This window comes from Protopterus annectens, chromosome 1.part0, assembly GCF_019279795.1.
Source record: "Protopterus annectens isolate FY-2018-M chromosome 1.part0, PAN1.0, whole genome shotgun sequence".
Classification (NCBI taxonomy): Eukaryota; Metazoa; Chordata; order Ceratodontiformes; family Protopteridae; genus Protopterus; species Protopterus annectens.
In genome coordinates, this window is record NC_056725.1 from 1652273653 (window position 1) to 1652298890 (window position 25238).

The window sequence follows — 25238 nt, forward strand, 5'->3', positions numbered from 1 at the left end:
GCACGGGTTTGGCCATTGCTTAGCTACAGTTAGCAGTCAAGACATCGAAGAGGATAATAAGGAACTTATATGCAAATTAAGCAAAATAGCAATAGCATAGTGGTAGAACCTTTGCGCAAAGAGAAGGCATTCCTGGTTCGAGTCCCACCACTCCTTTTTATTTTCTGTTGGAAATCTGTATATGAAAAAAATTCCTGAGATTTATCATTGAAATTTTAGTAAAAAGCATTGAAATGGCCTATGAATGAATTTTTTATATATATATAAGAAAGTGAAATGGTTATGCATACTGATGAATGCATAAGTAACATATCTTAAGCAATGTGAATCACTGCTAAGCAAAGTTTACCAGTATTAAGCACATTTCAGTATAATTGCTCATAGCGTAGCACTGCTTTAACTAGTGCAATAACTTTACGCGGAGCTCCGCATCGCACCAACTAGCACAAACAGAACATGTCTGCACAAAGCTGTGCACCGCAGTACCTAGCACAACGCCAGGCAACGTCGGGCAATGTCGAGCAGCATAGAGCAACATAGAGCAACATTGGGCAAAATTGAGCAAAGTCGGCTAAACATAGCCACACCTCCTAGCCAGTCTGGCCAGTAGTAAAATAAAAGGCAATGAAGGATACTGTGCACCATAATCACGGTACTAAACCACTAAACCATGACAGCTTTTCATATGCATGCACTTTCAACACACACATACATATCAATAGAAGTTTACCCATTGCTAAGCAGGTGTGCTTTCAGCTGAGTTTCTTCAAAACCGGCCAATCACAGATAAGTGCAGGAAATGAGGCATATTTAAGCTCCATAGGCAGGAATACTTGCGCCATGACTGGCTGTAGCTCCCATCTGCAGTCAGCATGGCCGGTGTTGGAGAGGGCTATTGATTTCGAGCGCAATGTTGGGGCATTGAGGAGTCAAAAGTAATGGTCTGGCTCCTCGTCCATAATCATGAGAAGAGACTCCTGCAGGGCCAGTTCCAAGGCACCCAATACAAAGCGGAAGCTTGGAACCATCTAGCTCATAATCTCACCAGTGCCACAGACATCACTCGGACTGGTGGGCAGGTCAGCCACCACTACTCAGACCTGAAGAGACGCAAAGAGGACCGACTGAACCAGTGGATACAGGAGGCCCGTGGTATGGAAAATGCCCCACTACTGAGTAGGTAGCCATGGAATGAAGTATGTACGAATTGCTATTGTAGTCTATATTATGGATAGGTAAGTCTCAATATCACTTCATTTACTTCACAGCTGCAGGTGTCCGTGCTGCGAATCAGCAAGCTTATGCAGATAGGCTGCTAAGGCTGCGCCACCAGGCAAGTTAGTAATTATTCTGCATGTATTGTTATATAAAATAAGTGAGAGAGCCTGAAAAAAGTGTTGTAGCCCAATAATAAAGGTATAATAAGTCTTGAAAAACTTCTCTGCATGTACTGTTATATAAAATAAGTGAGATAACCTAAAAAAGAGTGTTGTAACCCATTAATAAAGGTATAATAAGTCTTGAATAATTTCCCTGCATGTACTGTTATATAACATAAGTGAGAGAGCCTGAAAAAAGAGTGTTGTAACCCATTAATAAAGGTATAATACATCTTGAATAATTCTTCTGCATGCACTGTTATATCAAATAAATGAGAGAGCCTCTAGAAAAGTGTGTTATGTAATTAATAAAGGTATAACTCCTGGAGTGTGTCCGTGTCACTTTCTTTGATATGTTGTTGTACTCTTGCATTATAGAAATAGTACTGTTGTATTATGTGCTGTCAACCCACACTTGGGTAGGCCCATATAAAGTGGATGAAGGGAGTGCCAGTAGCTGTTAAGCATATATACAGTCCTCAACTGTTGGTTCATGGCCGGCATGTACAGGTTAATCTGGCACATGAGTAGCTTGTTATTGTGTTCCCCAGAAATGTCAGTGTGCTGCTAAAAATGTATGGGGCTGTTAAAATATAACTGATAATGTCACCTGAACACATCTAGATATGTAGATATATAAATATAAATATAATATATAAATACATAGCAGTAACATCTGCATCCTGGACAGTTTGTATGTCAGATAGAGGTCAGGTATATAAAGAACTAGCAAAACCCATTTCACAATTTAACAGACATTGCCTAGTGTAATAATACATGTAGGGGATATATACCTGCAGTAGGTATAAGTACATATACGTTGTTAATGGAGGTATCTTTTTGCACCCTACTGTATGTGCATAAACAATGCAATTCCACACCACAATGGGTATGTCTAATCTCAAAACATTTGTTGGGACATATGTCCTATTGGTTTATAAATATCTGCATTTACTTTGATGCATGTGCCCTGTTCAAATACCACAATCTTGGTGGCCTATTCCCACCAATTAATCCTGCATGCTGTTGGAATGTCCACTGTTGTATATATGCATGTGTTATGCTTGCTGTTCAACTATTGGAACTCTGGTGTGTTGGGTTAATGGGAATACTACTGCATGCTGTTACAACTAATTTGGAATGCTGTTGGCTGTTACCAACCCATATTGTCATTAAATCCTCCTAAACACAGAACGTATGGGAAGTCCGGTCCCAGCAGACCCACCTGTCCCACCTCAGCTGGCAATGGCACCTGGCAGCAGCAGGTCTGGTGCCCAGCCTGGGACCTCCTCCTCCTCCATTGGGCCTGTGCCACCTTTGAGTGGAAGCACTGCAGGGGATGGGGCTCATCCCCCATGCAAGTGTGGGTGGAGGAGGGCCTCCTCTCACCCTCCGAACGGTCTGGGCTGTGGTGCATAGGGCGATACAACGTTCTGTCACTGATCTTCTATGCCAGCTAGAGGTACGAGTGGCGCAACTCATGGGTGAGCCTGCCCCTCCTATGCAGCTCCCAGCACAGCCACCCTCTGGACTGTGAAGGTGCAGTGGTGACTGCCCATGGGTGGGGATCTCAGTTACACTGTCACAATCTGTGGGCTCATGGGCTTGCAGTTTCCAAACATCCTTCCCCGTCAATGTTGTTCACCCCTCACGTGTCATATTCCAACCCTGTATGCATCTTGTTTGTCCTGTCTGTTTACCTCCCCAACCTACCTCCCCAAATATACCTACATCCCTACCCCACATTCCAATCTCATCTGGGAAAAGAAAAAAAAAAGGACAATCTGCTCCAAACAAAATTACGTCCCATACATAGCTGCCCATTTTGCACACATGTCTGTTGGACATATAAAATTTACTTAATTGGCAGTACAGCATACTTTGTTGTCCTCACCCCTCTCTCAGGGGTGGAAGGTTTCATATTTCCCTCCAAAATGATTGCATATGTACAGCTGTTGCTGTAAAAGAAATGGGCAGCTATGGTCATTCCCTACACCCGTCATGCACATTCTGAGCTGTTTTCCCTACTGTCTTTCCCTCTTTGTGCCCCTTTTTCACCACTGTCCTATCTCCCCATTTTCTTTTCTTTCAAAGAAATGAGCGCGAGGGTTAGTGGGAGTAAGCAGTTTTAGCAGTAGTTAGCAGGTGTGTGCTTGTGTGCGCTTAGCTAAGCATTGCTAAGCTTTGCACAAACCCATGCAAACCTGCTTACAGCTGCTTAAAAGTGCCTTAGTCACCCTGCATGTGAGGGCCCTTGTTCTGCTCAGCAGCAAAATCAAACACCCCTGTCAGTCTTGAACCCCGGACGTTGGACATACTAGACTGCATGAAGTACCACTAAGCCACAGTAGATATACAGCAAGTTGTTGCTGAAATAGATATATCATGCATCAGAATGAGTGAATGTAAAGGAAAAATAGGAATGCCATAACACAAAACCTGTTCTGTAGAACTTTACCAGCAGTTGGTGTGGAATTGCATTACATGACTGTGATAAGAGAAACAGCCATTCTAGCAGTAAATGATGTTACAGCAGCACTTTACAACCCCCACACAGTATCATAACAGGACAAACAGTGGCATATCTGATTAGGGCAGAGGACATATATCCCAACTGTGACTACATTTCAGGGATGTCCCTGATTTTGAAACATATGTTAGCTGTGTCCCTCTGAATCCCCTGAAAAGTACTGATGTTAGGCAGAAAGGTGGGGTATTACACCTAATGAATAATGACAATATGTAGGAGTTAGATACCACTTGTACTTCAGAAAAGGTGTAGTAATCCATATGCACTGGTTTTCCTGAAGTCTCCACTTACTGTCTCTAATACTTTGAAGGTGTATCTCACTTTTACCTACCTTTACCTCACTCTGTTCAAATATGTACCTGAGTGTTTCAGAGGCCTGGCTGAGGCAGAAACACACAGGCATATCAGCTTTTCTGCTGTTACACACTGTGCAGATAGCTTTGGAAGGAGTTCCACAAGTATATCCTTATGTAGGAGTACAACACTGAAATACCAAAGGATGTGGCCATGTACTGGTAGCAAACGACTGTAACAATGCCATTGTACTAGTGCTGAAAAGACCTGTGCATTGCACAGACAGAGAATAACAGCCTAATGTCTGGCTACCATCTGGATAAGTCCACAGTTGGGAGCTATGCAGACAGTTGCTTGCCTTGCTAAACTAACAGGTACACAGCAACCCTTTAAGTCCAGCAAGATAACATTCACACAATAATACATAATGCTCTCTGTATGTCTGCATCCCCACCCAAATGTACAATATACCTGTGTGTTCAGGGTCTACCAAGGATGTAGGTAGGCATACTCAGTACTGGAATTGTCCAGTTTTCTTGAGCATCCTATGCTAATGTCAACAATAAAAAGGCACAAACTGTGCAGAAGTGACTACATTAATATTCACAGTATAACAGTTCACAAACAGTTCATGAGCCAAATGAATACATCACAATAACTACTTTTGTATGGCAGTTAATTGTATCATTAGGAAAGAAACTAAATACTCCCATGTATCTTGTGTTAGCATTTGTAGGGGTGAGTACAATTCTACACTGACAACTGTGTACTGGAAGTGGCAACATTCAGGTCTGAGTACAACATTTAAATCAGTGGCTACACCCCTAGCTTCAGATATAAGAACTATACCAACCTTCTGACTTAAATAACGGCGTCCACAGCAAACAAGCATGGGCCCCACTTTGGAAAGCTGAAAGGGCTACGCCTACCTGACATAGCAATTTATAGCATTGGGTTGCTATGACAGTGAGTACTGCAATTAATACAGCAGGCTGCATGCAATTACCAAATGGTGGCCAACAATTGGTGCAGAGGCCATCACATGCACATGTGCAGATACCTATAAAAGCAGGCTGTACTTTCTGCCGACACACGCAATCATTCCATTGCAGATATTGAGAGAGAGAGAAAGAGACAGATAGAGACAGAGAGACTCACACCCACATCAACAGAAAAAAAAGCCAAAGATACACGGAACGTAATACTACCAACACATACAAAGGAAAGGTATGTAACAGATATGTATTTACTGGCATGTAGTAGATGTTTTTGAAGAGTACCCCACATACTTTGAAACATCCATATGTGGCAGCAGTACATATCTATGCACAAATGCCCTGCATAACTACTGCCATGGACAAATCAGTGTGTAGCTATGTGCAGTGGGACATGACTGTGACATATGTAGCTCAGCATTAAATGCCAAATATCTGATCCATGTTATCTGTGTTCTGTACAGTAGTGTGGACAATGACTGTTTGGGGGAGTAGCGCATACAGCTATATAAACATGGATGTGACAGAGTAACACATGCATGATAGTCATATTAACATGTAGCTTAGCATTGGCAACTGCTGTACCAGGTTAGTATGCTAATCTAGCATTTACAGCTATATATACACCCTCTAATATTACTGTGTGCTCACATGTGACACCTGTTCATGTTGCAGCAAGGCCCAACAGGTCAGCCGTGAGGTCCAGGGACTTACAACAGTGTGGACCTTGTGTGTGTATGGCACACACATACAGAGAGATATATCTGTGTCAGATATATTAACATCTGTACATGTGCATAGAGCAAGGGACATACTGCAACTATTTGTGAAGGGTGGTCATATATATGTTGGTGAAGGTTGTTATGTGCATATTTGTATGTAGGTTGTAGTGTGTGGCAAACAAGACAGCATACAGTGCTGGTATATGACATGTGGTGGTTAAACGTTGTGGGTGTGATTTGTTAGGTTTGCAGTGTTGCAGCCAGTGAGGCCTGCTAAAGCTACATGGGCTAAGAACACCTTCAATGCATTTCGCACAAGACTGTGCAATATTATCACATAACTGTATACCTCACATCCTTCACATAATTGATATTCCCACCATGAAAGGTGGACTGTATATGTGCCTATATGTATATCTATATGTATATATGTATGTGTATGTATGTGTATATATATATATATATATATATATATATATATATATATATATATAGAGAGAGAGAGAGAGAGAGAGAGACAGAGTCATATTTACTGTGACAGATGCCTGGTGACAAAGCAATGGCCTCAAGCTCAATGTTGAAAATGCATTGGCATCCCTTTTGGTAAAAACTCTGTACCCATGAACTACCACATAGATGGTAGTCGACTTAACTCCAAAAGTGTGATAAGAGACCATGGGGCACAGGTGGACAGTAGTCTCCCCTTTGATAATCACAGTACCACACTTGTCATGTAATCTATCTATGTGGCACACCTCATCACAAAATGTGTGTCATCCAGGGAAAAATAGGTCAGTGTTCCCCTCTACTCATCACTCACAAAATCCATTATAGACTACAATGCCCCTTTTGGTATGTACCTCACAAGGCATCTACAGCAATTGGAAAGGCCACAGACATACCTCACAAAGAGTATTACTAGCCTCAAACAGATGCCTTTGCAGACCATCTAACAAAACAACAGCTAGACTGTGTCGCATACCGCCTACCCAGAGGTGACCTCTGCCTAACATACAAAGCTATGTCAAACCCAGAGCTGTTGGACATGCTCCACATAAACAGATCACAATCCCTATGAGCTACACGCTCTAGGGACCTAAACCTTGTCACCTCAATAAACAGAACATGCTGGAGGGATAGATTCCTATCTCAGAGACATCCCATACTCTGGAACAAACTACCTATCAATAGCAAACAAAGCTTCTCAGTAGCACTCATCATGAATAATCTTGATGATTGGATGGGAGATAGTAAATAAACCCTGGGAATCACCTCTGTGGCTCTGCTTGAAAGGGGCACATAAAATGAAATTACTTGGGTGTCAAAGGCCAGGGTACCATCTGGCTAGGCTTCTATAGGCCCTAGGACCAATAGCCTATTACCTACCTATGAACCAATACACACCCACATGTACTTGTTGCAATAATTGCTATGTGAGGTTGACTGAGTGTGATGGTGAATGTGTTGGTGAATGTGTCACAGTTGTGTATATGTGAGATAGCTTAGTGGGAAACTGTTTGTGTCATGGTATTTTGTGTCCTAGCTCTGATCCCAGCAAAAGATGTGTATGCTATTGCTAGGCAGAAAAAGCAGCATAGCATATGGTCTGACATAGTCCCTTGGTGTTACCTGGGGTGTGCCATTGGAGGTTAAAGCAGTACATGTATGCTTATTGATTGGTACTGCTGGTGAATTCAAATCCTGTATGAACTGTAGTACTACCTGAAGCTGTAGGCCTAAACAGCACAGTATGGTGTATGTCCACATTGCTTGGAACCACTGTTTTGTGTGTTCCCTGTACTCCTCACAGATTACATACCTCAGGCATAAGGTTTTGTAAGTACTGACACACAGTACTGTATGGTACACACAAAAAGCTCATCTGGGTTGCCATACCTTTGTGTCTTGTATGTATGTCTGATGTGTGTGTGGGTATGCCTGTACCTTGCCCTTGGTCATATGTGTGTTACAGGATAGAAGTGCATATCTAGCAACATGTATAGTCTAGTACAGCAGTATGTTACCTATATTCACGAATGTGCACATATTTTAGGCAGGGGCTTGCCATCAACAACTAGTGTTGTATACTGGTAATACTGTAACTGGACTTTACAATCATTGCAATGAATGACATATTTCTTTATGCATTAGCTTGATATATACCTCCTGTGGCTAGGTGGTGCATTGTGTTGCATACAGTGTGCCATGTACTGTTGTATAGTCTTACATAGTGGTTTCTCTTTGTTGCTGTGCAGAACATGGTTTAATATATAGAGCATGCCAGACACTGTCAGGCAGTTGTGGGTTGAGCACTGATATGTGGTATTGAAAGTGTGTATCCTCTGACAGACAATAGGTTGCTATTTATGGCAGTTCAGTGATATCTGTTCTGTAGAATTTTAAGTGCCACATGACTTGCTCACACATATTGTTTCATTGTCTTCCAGGGTTCGTGGCCCACCATCTCAACCCAACCTATAGTCCTACTGAGGATGACGTCATAACAACCAGTCTGGTTCAGCACTACACACAGCATTTCTCAAGAACCAGCCATGACCAGCATGAGCGGACTGCACTGTGGCAAGATGTTGTCCATAGGGTAAATGACATAGGCATGCATAACTGGACATATGAGCAGGTATGCCATCACTGCAGTGATTTACTTAGACATGTCCGGCAGCGTGCGTCTGATGTCTGTGGACAACAGCTTGCCACACGTGGTGGGTTTACCATCCATCCCCCCCTCACCAGAGTGGAGGAGCAGCTCCTGAGCCTGGTGGCTCCTGGCCACACGTGGTGGGTTTACCATCCATCCCCCCCTCACCAGAGTGGAGGAGCAGCTCCTGAGCCTGGTGGCTCCTGGCCAACAACAACAGCAGACATGTATCATCATGTTGGCCAGAGCCACCCAGCAGGTTCACAAGGAGTGTGCAGGTAACATGGCATAGCTGCAGACTACTGTTACCTCTATTGGTAGATCATGCATATGTGAGATGTGTACTGTGTAGTTAGAAGATGTGGAGCCTGGTGTTGTGCAATACTGATAATTTGGAACATGATCTGTAGGCCTGTGACTGTCAACTGTTGTACTACTGTAAGACTGCAAACCCACAGTAACAATGCCACAGTTGTTGCCACTGACAAACTGTCCCATATCCTTGTAGGTCCCTCTGGTGTGACAGCAAGGCAGCAGACCCATGATGGTGAGTGTGTTCTACATTTAATATTGCAAATAAAATGTGCATGTCATAGGTGAGGTGTAGGCCATGTACACATGTAACACACCTACGCATAATGCATGCTGTGCATGTTTGCTGTGAGACTATGCACATCTCAGTAACGTGAGTAGCTGCCTCAAACACATGCAATACACAGAGCATCCCAAACAATTGTGGCTACACTGTAGTGGACATTGAATAGGCAGAGTCAATACACATGCACACAACATACACAACCTTGTCATACGCAGTACATGTTAATATGCTACACATTGTGTATTCAGACACCCGCTGTAAGGTCACACTCGTGTATCCCAAATGTCATCCACACAGCACACATAATATTCCTGAGGGGTAGAGGCCTATCATGGGGTGGTGCGACACTCTTCAACACACAACACATTCATGTTAGGCAATGCTCCCTATTGGGCACCTTACAAACCCATGTAACAACTGGCTGTGAAATGGTGAATGTAGCCATGGTACTGCAGTTCAGGTGCAGCATGATAGGTGCCAGTCTGGCACACATTAGTAACCTTGAGTGACCACATGATGCTGCATGATGATGGCTCATGGTACTACACCCCATCCAGTTACAGTAACCACAGTACTATGCATAAAATTCGTTGCTATACACCTCAATGTTGTGTGTGTGCAAACATATGCACCTATACACAATATGCACAGCAATCACCATTTGCACAAAGTGACAAATATATGTCTTGTAATGCTATTGAGTGTATAGGTCACATGACACATTGGGTATGTGTGATGTTTAATGTTGCAGTTGTGTTGTAGCATGCTGTGTCATGGCTGGCACTGGCATGTCCACAATATGTTCTACACTCACCATAACTACTGTACAATGGCTATGTTGAACAATGGTATTCCATCAGGTATACACACACCACTCACCCTGTGTGTATACATAGCATGCATGAGCTAAACCTGTGTCCACAATTATCTGCTAAAGACACAGATGCTATAATCAGTAAAGAATATCTATGTGACACACAGATACACATCCAGCCATGGTGTTTGTACCTGTGAGTGATGGTGCACAGCACATTGAAGAGCTTGTAATACTTGCACAGCAATGTTGTGTCCATGTACACATTGCGTTCCAGGGTGAGGCCAATCACCGAACAACAACACACATGCATCAAAGCCATGTATACTGTTATTAGCAAGGACTGTCTACACTCGCACTGCATGCTGTTGAGCAACATACGTCCTGCATCCTGACACGTGTGATATGACTGTTTGGCTTGTGATACTATACCCCACCATCAACCGCTATTGAGTATGTTCTGGATTGCTTGTGGTGTGTGTGTGTGTGTGTGTGGGTGTGTGTGTGTGTGTGTGTGTGTGTGTGTGTGTGTGTGTGTGTATGTGTGTGTGTCTGCTTTAGTGAGGAATGTATTTGTGTGCATGTGTGTATGTGTTCATGTGTGCATTTGTTCATGTGTACATGTGTGCATGTGTGCATGTGTTCATGTGTTCATGTGTGCATGTGTTCATGTGTGCATGTGTGCATGTGTTCATGTGTGGATGCGTTCATGTGTTCATGTGTGCATGTGTTCCAACATCATGTACAGGTCATAAAATGTGTTTCCTGTCTTCCTCTCACAGGTGCTGAGGTTGGGCTGGTTCACTGCAGCAGGGAACCTGATGTCACTGACAAATAGTGATAATGAGGATAGGTGTGTTGAGACACAGGCATGTTTTCCAGGGTCTGTTGTTGGGCCACCAATCAACAGTACACAAGTGTCCACCCCATTCATGCACACAGTCATACTACCAATACATCTATCATCACCAATGCCCTTAGCTGAGGGACAGTGTACAGTCGGCAATGGCCAGGACAGTGTGGTATCTATGGCACATGCATCCGGACATAGCAGCCATACCAAGATGTCTGGAACAGTACCACATAGGCAGATGTCCAGGTGTTCTTGTCAGAGCACTGCTGGTCATCATGCCCCTGGCAGATGTGCTACAGGTCTTACAACCTCACGCATGTTCCAGGCTGTCATGGAGGCACAGGCACGTATGGAACAGTACACCTGACAGGGACTAAGGGCACAGAGGGCACATAACACCACTTTAAATGACAGTATCTGTGACATAGCAGGTGCTATCTGTAATTACACTGAGGTTACTGATAGACGTTGGGGTGAGACATTAGATGTCCTCCTCAATGTCATGTCCATGTGTCAGGACAGTGCGGGATGGTTGAGACATCGACGTTGACGTATGCCAGCAACATCAGCAGCTGGCAGTCGCTGCGGACATCCCTCAAGTCACAGCCGCTCCCGTAGTGTCAGTACCAGCCCCAGCAATGTTGGGGGTGCGCTGTCCATAGACCATCCTAGAAGACCATGTGCACGTGGCTCTGCCCAGTCCCAGCAGGAACCTGGGTCCAGTGTACATATGTCTACCTCTGAGGATAGTACCCAGTCTGGCTTAGTACCTGATACTGTCAGTAGCACCCCTGCCAGGCACAGGTACCATATCCGTGGCCAGAGATGGTGATCTGTATAGCCTGGCAGGTACAGTCTGTGGCTGTCCCACAAATCCCCGTATATGGCAACCACATGGTGGAACTGTGTGCATGCAGACACACACACACACATAAACCAGACACCTAGGGCTAACACATACCCGCACACATTACATCAACATTGGCCCATACCAGTACTCTTAGCCCTCACACACACACACACGCACACACACACACACACACACACACACACACACACACACACACACACACACACACACACACACACACACACACACACACACACACACAAATACATGTCGATTGTATGGCTCAATGTAGGCCTCTGGCAAACCAACAACACACCCTGTGCATATGATGAAACCTGTGCCACCTCCTGCCATCTATAACATTGATGCAGGAACAGACTAACAAGGTGCTGATGCACAGGGTGACTTTACAGCAGTATAGCAATGTTAGCATGTTGTCAGCAGTAAAGTGTAATGATATCCTTGAAGGTGTAGCTGAGCAGGCATGATGCATTAAAACTATGATTGTCAATGTTGTATTGTTTACACCAGTGTTAATTTCAATAGTGTATTATCCGCCCACATGCCACTTGGCTGATGTGTGTAGTATTGGCAGCATGGGTTAGAGAGTGGACAGTACGTGTGGGATGTGTGCAGCACAGATTTGCAGGTGTACATTTGTGAACATGGTGGAGGTGGATTGTCTGCATGTATGTGCATATTGGACACATGGGCAGGGTGACATGCCCTGTATTACCCAGTGTTAACACTCCAAAGTTTCTATCGGTGGCCAGTATGCATTGTACTACACACATTTTGGAACTTGGGTACACATGTGTATATGACATGGTTTGACACTGTGCTGTGGGTGATACTATTACTATCTGTCATTGGTTTGCATTCTGGTAGTATACATAACTTCAACAGCCTTACCATAAACAATCGTTAGATGATGTCTTGACAACTGACACACAGATGTAGGACACACAGTAATATTTGGATGCTTCAGGTGCTATACTATGCCAGTAACCAGTGGTATTCACCTGTACCCATTCCTGGGACCACTCCTGTTTGGCATATAGGTCTCTTAGGTACAAGCAAACACAGTAGGGAAATGTCCGTCCACGTCTGGAAATGCAAACTGTGGCTTATAATGCATTCTCCAGATGACACACACACCCTGCACAAGGGTATCATGCAGACAGATACCTGTTGTCAAACCCATGCTGTAAAGCTATAAGCCAACTAAAGCATAGTCATCCACCTTTACAAAACATAGTATCCCCACAGTAAAACATAGGTAGTAGCATCCAACATGTTGAACAGGTACCGATGCGTACATACAGCCAAGTGTTACATCATCTCTCCCTTGGTAATCACATTTCCAAAGGTATTTTGAAATCCCTTGGTGAATCACATAAGCAATAAGGGGTCTGCATGCATATCCACAAAGGTTGTTGTACACCTATAATGAATAGCCATCATTGACAGACTTTGCTGCATTTGAACAGGTCTGAAATATAAATCCAAAATCAGAAGAGGTTGATACTCCACAACAAAAGAAGCAAACCAGATATATGAAGAAACAAGTCCTTTATTCGAATAAGTAAGCACTTTCACGTTGCTTGGAATGCTTCATCAGACTTCAACAAACAATAGAAATTTGAATCAACTTATATATAGATAAAACACCAATGAAAATCACATTAACAAGTCACATGCAAATTACAGACATACATAATTTCCTCTCCATCAAAAAATATTTAAAAATTACATAGAATACATAAAAAAAAAAATATATATATATATATATATATATATATATATATATATATATGTATATATATCCTAAAAATCTATTTCCTCATATTAATAAATGAATGATGGAAGTGAAATGTTAAAACATACTAAAACATATATTAGATTGTGAAACATATTGTTACTATTGAATGTTTCAAAGGTTTATCTAATAAAAATGGTCTCAATGAAAATTTATCATTTAGACCATGACCTTTGTTCACAGATAGCTTAATTATCCACCTTGCCTCAGCTTTTTCTGTCTTATTGCCAATATTGCCAAGTCTTTCTGTCTCTGTTAACTGTCCTATTACTAAAAATCTAAAGGCATGTGTAGTGTCATTTTGTAGTACATGCTTGGCTAGGGCATTCCCTTAATTTTCTCTATGAATAGCATATAAATGCTCTCGTATCCTTTCTCTTAAAGTTCTATTAGTCTTTCCTATATAGAAACAATAACATTTTATGCAGGACGCTAAATAAATCACATTTCTTGACTTACAATCAGCGTATTCATTAAACTCATATTTAACACCAGTATCTGGATGTATAAAAACATTAGATTTCATTATATATATACACTGGTTGCATGAGCGACATGCAAATGTACCCTTTCTCTGGGAGGAGAGCCTATTCTTAGGCACTCTCTCATAACAAAGCATACGTTTTAAAGATTTAGTATTCTTATAGCTAAAAGATGGTTTTTCACCATCTAAGTCTTTTATACCATCATCTAACTGTAAAATGTTCCAATGTCTCTTAATAATGTTGACAATAGAAGTATTATTATTAGTAAAGGGTATCACTAGCCTCGTCTTATCATTATTCCTCACTATAGGTCTCTCATCTATATTGCCTTTCTTTTTTAATAAAAGGACGTCCTAGATGTGTACGTTCTAGAGTATCCAATGAACGCATATCTCTATTACAATAGCCTCTATGTCTAAAATCACTTGCTATAGTTTTTAATACATCAGAGAAAACCAAATCATCACTGGTTATGTTAGAAAAACGTTTCACCTGATTACTCACAATGTTTTTGTGTACATGGGGGAGGATGCATGCTACTTCTGTGAAGAATAGCATTCTTCCTACATACCTTCCTAAATACTTCTGTTTCTAGAGTATTATCTTTTTTCCTCAATGTCACATCTAAAAAGTCAATTGTATTTTGTGAATACATTTCAGTCAACCTAAGAAATGTGGTAGTTCCATTGATATATAGAACAAACTCTTTTAGGAGCTCTAGTGTGCCTCCAAAAATTAAAAAAAGATCATCAACAAAACGTTTGTAATATCTTATAGAAGTGGAGTAAGCCAAATGTTCTAAAACATATGTATTCTCCCAGTATGCTAACACAAGGTTAGCATAAGAGTTAGCACAAGATGTGCCCATAGCTACTCCTTTAATTTGAAGGAAGTATTCATTATTAAAAGTAAAAACATTGTGACAAAGAGCCATTTCTAACAACATTGTGAATTTAATAACTTGATTATTACTAAGCCCTTTATTCAACAAATATAACCTTAAGAAATCTATCCCTACATCATTAGGTATGCAAGTGAAAAGAGAAGCAACATCTAGTGTTACCATATAGTCTGTAGTTTCTAGAGTATTGCTCTCATTAAAAGGTGCTAGTGTTTCCAAAAACTGTTTCGTGTCACGTAATATAGATCTAGTAGATTCCACGACTGGTCTCAAGTTTTGTTCTAGAAAAATAGATATTGTCTCAGTTAACCAGCCTCGGCCAGATACTATTGGTCTAAGCGGAGGATTATGTGTGGTCTTGTGTACCTTAGGTAAACCTCTAATTACTGGTGTCACAGGTTTCTCTATCAGAAAGTATTTGTACAGTTCTTCATCAATAATCCCACACATCAACATGTCATATAAATCTGCATGTACTGTTTTTATTAATTTATCTAAATCCAACATGCTCATTCTCTTATAAGTAGTGGTATCTGAAAGCATTTCTAACATAGTATCATGGTAGTAGCTGGTATCTAGAAGCACTGTAGCTCCCCCTTTATCAGCTTGTCGAATAACTACATTAATATTGTTCTTTAAATCATGTAGGGCTAATTTCTCTTCCTTGGTAATATTGTAAAAATCTAGTTTTGTATTATCAGATTCAGAAAACTTCAACAAATCATCACTGCAAGCTCTTTCAAAACTTTCCAATAAAGGATGTATAGCAGGCATATACGTAGAAGGTTTTTTAAAAGACAAAACATCAGTATTAAAAACATTGTTGCCAAACTGTAACCAAGTGCAATATTCCTAAGAAAACATTTTATGTCAACTATTAAATCACTTACATCAGTCCCCTGAGAGGGAATGAAGGACAAACCTTTGTTCAAAATCTTTCTTTCATTATCCATAAGCATGTGGTTGGAAAGATTAATGATCAAGTCCTGGTTACAGTTTTGAACGTTTTTTTCTGAAGTTCTAACTGGCCTCCTGATATCTTCCTTTTCCTGGTGGTTTGTGGACTCCAATTGCGCCTCATCTCCTGTCGAAAAGGGAGAGGAAAACGAAGAGAAGTGTCATTAGGTTCAGCTGATACAGTTTCACTTGCTGGTATAGGAGTTTTTCTTCTCACTACAGGTGCTGATATAGTCGTTGTATTTAAAACTTCAGAGTGCACTGAATTCGCGCTAGAGCGTTGTTCACTGACTGCTGCTTCTACCTGGAAAGAGGAAGCAGGCATGGAAGGAGTAGGAGCAGATAAAGCGTTACGCTCAGAAGAAGGCATTTCAGTGTTTTTGCGCGTCACAGCGTATGTTGTCCTGGTGGACTCTCTGGGCCAGGAGAAGACGTTCCCCCTCGAGAAATTCATACAGTCTCTTTCTAATTTCTTCTTTTTGCCAATAATAACTTATTATCTAGCACTTGCATTGTAGTCGCTATATCAGAAAGAAAATCTTCTTTCTGTGTATTGGTAAGAGCTGCAGTCAATTTTTCTTCTAAAGCTATAGCTTCTTGCTGAAGTTCCAACTCTATTAACGTATATTGTTCAATAAGCAGTCTCATGTAGGCATAGCTCGTATCTAAATTAAGTTGCTGCCACTTATACAAAAGTTTAGGATAGGCAGAGGCAAAAGTAGGCATTTTTAACAAACGAAGACCTCTAGGGACAACTTTAAAATTAATACGTGCCTCCATATGTCTTTTTTGCCACTGGGCATTCTTAATTTTACTAAGGCTGTCCTTGAGCTTTCTCATTGTTTGTAAGACATCTACATGCCAATCAGTATCTCTGTGTGTAGAGGCTGCATTTGCTAATTCAGCATAAGACAGTTTTAAAAGTGGATTAATACCTTCTGTGAAGATTTCTGTGAGACCCAAAGATCTGGATTCAAGTAACACATTGCTGGTTTCTTCTGTCATGTCCCTTCAGTGAACAAAATTGCAAAGTTCAGGCAAAAAAAGAACACTGTCAGGGTAAGGTATCACCTCCCAAAAAAGCAGAAATCCAAAATCAGAAGAGGTTGATACTCCACAACAAACGAAGCAAACCAGATATATGAAGAAACAAGTCCTTTATTCGAATAAGTAAGCGCTTTCACGTTGCTTGGAATGCTTCATCAGACTTCAACAAACCATAGAAATTTGAATCAACTTATATATAGATAAAACACCAATGAAAATCACATTAACAAGTCACATGCAAATTACAGAAATACATCATTTCCTCTCCATCAAAAATATTTAAAAATTACATAAAATACATAAAATATATATATATATATATATATATATATATATATATATATATATATATATATATCCTAAAAATCTATTCCCTCATATTAATAAATGAATGATGGAAGTGAAATGTTAAAACATACTAAAACATATATTAGATTGTGAAACATATTGTTACTATTTAATGTTTCAAAGGTTTATCTAATAAAAATGGTCTCAATGAAAATTTATCATTTAGACCATGACCTTTGTTCGCAGATAGCTTAATTATCCACCTTGCCTCAGCTTTTTCTGTCTTATTGCCAATATTGCCAAGTCTTTCTGTCTCTGTTAACTGTCCTATTACTAAAAATCTAAAGGCATGTGTAGTGTCATTTTGTAGTACATGCTTGGCTAGGGCATTCCCTTAATTTTCTCTATGAATAGCATATAAATGCTCTCGTATCCTTTCTCTTAAAGTTCTATTAGTCTTTCCTATATAGAAACAATAACATTTTATGCAGGACGCTAGATAAATCACATTTCTTGACTTACAATCAGCGTATTCATTAAACTCATATTTAACACCAGTATCTGGATGTATAAAAACATTAGATTTCATTATATATATATACACTGGTTGCATGAGCGACATGCAAATGTACCCATTAAATAGTAACAATATGTTTCACAACCTAATATATGTTTTAGTATGTTTTAACATTTCACTTCCATCATTCATTTATTAATATGAGGGAATAGATTTTTCGGAGATATATATATATATATATATATATATATATATATATACTTTTTTTTTAATGTATTTTATGTAATTTTTAAATATTTTTGATGGAGAGGAAATGATGTATTTCTGTAATTTGCATGTGACTTGTTAATGTGATTTTCATTGGTGTTTTATCTATATATAAGTTGATTCAAATTTCTATGGTTTGTTGAAGTCTGATGAAGCGTTCCAAGCAACGTGAAAGCGCTTACTTATTCGAATAAAGGACTTGTTTCTTCATATATCTGGTTTGCTTCGTTTGTTGTGGAGTATCAACCTCTTCTGATTTTGGATTTGTGCTTTTTTGGGAGGTGATACCTTACCCTGACAGTGTTCTTTTTTTGCCTGAACTTTGCAATTTTGTTCACTGAAGGGACATGACAGAAGAAACCAGCAATGTGTTACTTGAATCCAGATCTTTGGGTCTTACAGAAATCTTCACAGAGTTATTAATCCACTTTTAAAACTGTCTTATGCTGAATTAGCAAAAGCAGCCTCTACACACAGAGATACTGATTGGCATGTAGGTGTCTTACAAACAATGAGAAAGCTCGAGGACAACCTTAGTAAAATTAGGAATGCCCAGTGGCAAAAAAGACATATGGAGGCATGTATTAATTTTAAAGTTGTCCCTAGAGGTCTTTGTTTGTTAAAAATGCCTACTTTTGGCTCTGCCTATCCTGAACTTTTGTCTAAGTGGCAGCAACTTAATTTAGATACGAGCTATGCCTACATGAGACTGCTTATTGAACAATATACTTTAAAAGAGTTGGAACTTCAGCAAGAAGCTATAGCTTTAGAAGAAAAATTGACTGCAGCTCTTATCAATACGCAGAAAGAAGATTTTCTTTCTGATATAGTGACTACAATGCAAGCGCTAGATAATAAGTTATTATTGGCAAAAAAGAAGAAATTAGAAAGAGACTGTATGGATTTATCGAGGGGGAACGTCTTCTCCTGGCCGAGAGAGTCCACCAGGACAACATACGCTGTGACGCGCACAAACACTGAAATGCCTTCTTCTGAGCGTAACGCTTTATCTGCTCCTACTCCTTCCACGCCTGCTTCCTCTTTCCAGGTAGAAGCAGCAGTCAGTGAACAACGCTCTAGCGCGAATTCAGTGCACTCTGAAGTTTTAAATACAGCGACTATATCAGCACCTGTAGTGAGAAGAAAAACTTCTATACCAGCAAGTGAAACTGTATCAGATGAACCTAATGACACTTCTCTTCGTTTTCCACTCCCTTTTCGACAGGAGATGAGGCGCAATTGGAGTCCACAAACCACCAGGAAAAGGAAGATATCAGGAGGCCAGTTAAAACTTCAGAAAAAAACTTTCAAAACTGTAACCAGGACTTGATCATTAATCTTTCCAACCACATGCTTATGGATAATGAAAGAAAGATTTTGAACAAAGGTTTGTCCTTCATTCCCTCTCAGGGGACTGATGTAAGTGATTTAATAGTTGACATAAAATGTTTTCTTAGGAATATTGCACTTGGTTTACAGTTTGGCAACAATGTTTTTAATACTGATGTTTTGTCTTTTAAAAAACCTTCTACGTATATGCCTGCTATACATCCTTTATTGGAAAGTTTTGAAAGAGCTTGCAGTGATGATTTGTTGAAGTTTTCTGAATCTGATAATACAAAACTAGATTTTTACAATATTACCAAGGAAGAGAAATTAGCCCTACATGATTTAAAGAACAATATTAATGTAGTTATTCGACAAGCTGATAAAGGGGGAGCTACAGTGCTTCTAGATACCAGCTACTACCATGATACTATGTTAGAAATGCTTTCAGATACCACTACTTATAAGAGAATGAGCATGTCGGATTTAGATAAGTTAATAAAAACAGTACATGCAGATTTATATGACATGTTGATGTGTGGGATTATTGATGAAGAACTGTACAAATACTTTCTGATAGAGAAACCTGTGATACCAGTAATTAGAGGTTTACCTAAGGTACACAAGACCACACATAATCCTCCGCTTAGACCAATAGTATCTGGCAGAGGCTGGTTAACTGAGACAATATCTATTTTTCTAGAAAAAAACTTGAGACCAGTCGTGGAATCTACTAGATCTATATTACGTGACACGAAACAGTTTTTGGAAACACTAGCACCTTTTAATGAGAGCAATACTCTAGAAACTACAGACTATATGGTAACACTAGATGTTGCTTCTCTTTTCACTTGCATACCTAATGATGTAGGGATAGATTTCTTAAGGTTATATTTGTTGAATAAAGGGCTTAGTAATAATCAAGTTATTAAACTCACAATGCTGTTAGAAATGGTTCTTTGTCACAATGTTTTTACCTTTAACAATGAATACTTCCTTCAAATTAAAGGAGTAGCTATGGGCACATCTTGTGCAAACTCTTATGCTAACCTTGTGTTAGCATACAGGGAGAATACGTATGTTTTAGAACATTTGGCTTACTCCACTTCTATAAGATATTACAAACGTTTTGTTGATGATCTTTTTTTAATTTGGGGAGGCACACTAGAGCTCCTAAAAGAGTTTGTTCTATATATCAATGGAACTACCACATTTCTTAGGTTGACTGAAATGTATTCACAAAATACAACTGACTTTTTAGATGTGACATTGAGGAAAAAAGATAATACTCTAGAAACAGAATTATTTAGGAAGGTATGTAGGAAGAATGCTATTCTTCACAGAAGTAGCATGCATCCCCCCCATGTACACAAAAACATTGTGAGTAATCAGGTGAAACGTTTTTCTAACATAACCAGTGATGATTTGGTTTTCTCTGATGTATTAAAAACTATAGAAAGTGATTTTAGACATAGAGGCTATTGTAATAGAGATATGCGTTCTTTGGACACTTTTGAACGTACACATCTAGGACGTCCTTTTATTAAAAAACAAGGCAGCATAGATGAGAGACCTATAGTGAGGAATAATGATAAAAGGAGGCTAGTGATACCCTTTACTAATAACAATACTTCTATTGTCAACATTATTAAGAGACATTGGAACATTTTCCAGTTAGATGATGGTATAAAAGACTTAGTGGGTGAGAAACCATCCTTTAGCTATAAGAATACTAAATTTTTAAAACGTATGCTTTGTTATGAGAGAATGCCTAAGAATAGGATCTACTCCCAGAGAAAGGGTACATTTGCATGTCGCTCATGCAACCAGTGTATATATATAATGAAATCTAATGTTTTTATACATCCAGATACTGGTGTTAAATATGAGTTTAATGAATACGCTGATTGTAAGTCAAGAAATGTGATTTATTGAGCGTCCTGCATAAAATGTTATTGTTTCTATATAGGAAAGACTAATAGAACTTTAAGAGAAAGGATACGAGAGCATTTATATGCTATTCATAGAGAAAATGAAGGGAATGCCCTAGCCAAGCATGTATTACAAAATGACACTACACATGCCTTTAGATTTTTAGTAATAGGACAGTTAACAGAGACAGAAAGACTTGGCAATATTGGCAATAAGACAGAAAAAGCTGAGGCAAGGTGGATAATTAAGCTATCTGCGAACAAAGGTCATGGTCTAAATGATAAATTTTCATTGAGACCATTTTTATTAGATAAACCTTTGAAACATTAAATAGTAACAATATGTTTCACAATCTAATATATGTTTTAGTATGTTTTAACATTTCACTTCCATCATTCATTTATTAATATGAGGGAATAGATTTTTAGGATATATATATATATATATATATATATATATATGTTATGTATTTTATGTAATTTTTAAATATTTTTGATGGAGAGGAAATGATGTATTTCTATAATTTGCATGTGACTTGTTAATGTGATTTTCATTGGTGTTTTATCTATATATAAGTTGATTCAAATTTCTATGGTTTGTTGAAGTCTGATGAAGCATTCCAAGCAACGTGAAAGCACTTACTTATTCGAATAAAGGACTTGTTTCTTCATATATCTGGTTTGCTTCGTTTGTTGTGGAGTATCAACCTCTTCTGATTTTGGATTTGTGCTTTTTTGGGAGGTGATACCTTACCCTTACAGTGCTTTTTTTTTGCCTGAGGTCTGAAATATACCTCAAGTATAAACCCTCACTCACACTATTCAATAGAAACCGTAATGAGTGTGTGTGACACGGATGACCTAGGCCAGGGATCACTGCATTGGCTGGGCTTGTCACAAGCATACAGATGTGACCTAAGGTCTGGAAAGCGGCAGCACACTCTGGAAAGATAACAGATGTGTTCATGGAGAAAGCAGGGTTCCCATCTATGAAATAACTGAGGTCACATGTACGTATATGTATTTGCCACATAGCTACCTGACGTGCAATGCACATACTGTTGTCATTGTGATATGTCATACAGTAGTAAAATCAAATCCCACAACACATTGACCAACGGTGTCACACACATAGAGCACACACACACACACACCAAGTGCAGGATTCAAACCCCTACAGAACTAGGTTTTGATACTAGAGCAGTACACATTAACACGAAGTGCTATACACATTACTGGGAGCTCTCCTTTTCACAGGTATATTTGCAGAATGCTGACATCATCAGACTTGACAAAGATGAGTATACCACTTTTAAGGCGTTTCAGTAGTCTTTAAAAAGGTTGCTCCTCTCCAAAGAGACATACGCACACACTCACATACAGTTGGCAAGTGCAGGATTCAAACCCCTACCTAACTACTTTAGGATACTAGAGGAGTACGCATTAACACGACAACACTATACACATTACTGGAAGTTCTTTTTTCCACAGGTATATTTGTAGGATGGTGAAATCATCAGACTTGACAAAGATAAGCATACCACTTTTAAGGTGTTTTATTAGTCTCCAAAAAGGTTGCTCTTCTCCAAGGAAATACACACACGTCCAGTGCAGGATTCAAACCCCTAGCTAACTACTTTATGATACTACAGAAGCACGCATTAATTAACACAATGTGCTAGACACATTACTGGGAGTTTGTTTTTCCACAGGTACATTTGTAGGATGATGACATCATCAGACTTGACAAAGATAAGTATACCACTTTTAAGGTGTTGTAGTAGTCTCCATAAAGGTTGCTTCCCTACGAGGAGATACACACACACTGTCATACAGTTGTCAAGTGCAGGATTCAAACCCCTACCTAACTACTTTACGATATTAGAACAGTATGCCTTTACACAATGCGCTATACACATTACGGGGAATTTTCCTTTCCATGGGTATATTTGTAGGATGGTGACATCATCAGACTAGACACAGTGGGTTACATTAGGTGACATTAGGTGGGCTACATAGAAGGAATTTCTAAACAGTTTGGCAATGTGACCATCAAAGGAGAGTTTAATATCTACCTGGGTCCCCAGGGCCATGTATTACCACCTATGTGGTAATTTGTGTGCACTTTGTTTTATCCAAATGGGATGACTATGCATTCTTTGGCATTCTGCTTGAGGGCATTGTTTTGACACCAGGTATCTGTCTCTGTAAGTCCCTTCTGGATGATGTCTGTGTCAGCCGTAGAGTTGATTATGGACCACAATTAGCAATCATCTACAAACTTGTTCAGCCATACTTCTCCCATGCTTGCCTGTACCTCTGAACAGTATCTACTGAACAGGTGGGGTCCCAGGACCAAGACCTGTGGGATGCCATTTGTGACTGGTTTAGAGTCGGACATGGCACTCGCAACTCTGAACATGTGTGTTTGATCTGTGAGCCAGTCGGCCACCCATCCTGTGACATAGCTGTTAATGTTCAAGCTGGTAAGCTTGTCCATAATGCCAGAGTGGGGAATGGTGTCAAAAGGCCTTAGTGAGGTCCAGGTGGGCTGTGTGGACTACTTTTACCTCCATCTATGTCCTTGGTAACTGTTTCAAATAAGTCAACTAGGTTTAAGAGGCAGGATCTGCCTTTAACAAAGCCAAGTTGGGTAGAGTCCAGTGTCTGGAGGTCCCCAATGTCTCTGTTTATGGGTTCCATGATAATTTGCTCCATAGCTTTACAGACCAGGCTGTGTAGGCCTATAGAGCAATGGTTTCCTGGGTCTGTTGTGGCACCCCCTTTGTGGAGCTGGATGACTGTTGCTGTATGCCATTCTTTGGGTACATAGCCTGTGGTAAGGTTGAGTCTGGACAGAGAATGTAGGTGAGGGCATAATTCCTGTTGGGGCTGGTGTAAGTCACAGCCTGGGACACCATCCAGTCCCATTGATGCTGTGTTCTTAGCTTTGGAGAGGGCTGTTTTTACTTGCATGTCCATGACGTCTGGGGCTCTCCATTCTTCTAGGATGGACACAGGCCCTTTTGGGGGTGATGGGGGAATTTGCATTGAACTTGTCCCCCAGGATGTGGGCAATGTAAGTTGGTTCAGTGTATTTTTTGCCATTTTGCAGTAGCTGACAGCATATTTGTGAGTTGCACCTAAATGTTTGGTATAGCTAACGAAGGCTTTGTGGTTGTTATTCTTACATTCCTTGGCAATTTATCTTTAGAAACTGGCCTTGGATTATTTCATGAGTGATCATTGTTTCTTCCTAATAATGATCAGTGATGCCTTTCCTTTTGTGAAGTTTGCTCTATCATGTATTTGTTTCCTCCTTCTGTTGTATAGCTTATTTATGGACGATGACTACCAGATTGGTTTCTTATTTTTGGAGGACTGCATCTTGGTTTTATTTGGGATGTCTCATTCCATGTATCCCTGTAGATGCTCATAGAATGCACTTGCAAATGATTCAGCAGATTGTATAGCATTATCCTATAGCAAGAGGGCTTTGGAACTTTCCACTTTGGTCTTGGGAAGTGTGCAGTTTGCTTTTGAAAATGTCTTCACAGTGGTTTCCTTGACTGGGGGGAGGATGTGGATGTCCACTGTGATTACTTTATGATCTGATATTACCAGTGAGGGGTTTATCTCTGTTGTGGAACACTGGTACCCCATGTTGGTGATGATCAGATCCAGTATGTTGTCACCTCTAGTGGGCATGGTGACCAGCTGTTCCAGGGTGTTTGAGGTTTTTAAACTCTAGGAAACATTGGGCAAAGGACGTTATACATGAGTAATTCTCCCACTCAATGTTTGGATAGTTGTAATCTCCTCATATATTGGTGTTTGACAGGACCTTTATATTTCCACTGTTCTCGGGAATACTGAGTGAGGTTCCTGAAACAAGGTAGGTGATCTGTAGCAGGCTACAATCTGATAAGCAGCTTTGCCCAATGTTAGTTGCACTTGCATGGTCTCCAAGGCCTCATGCTGTGCCACTAACCTGAAGGTGTAGGTATCC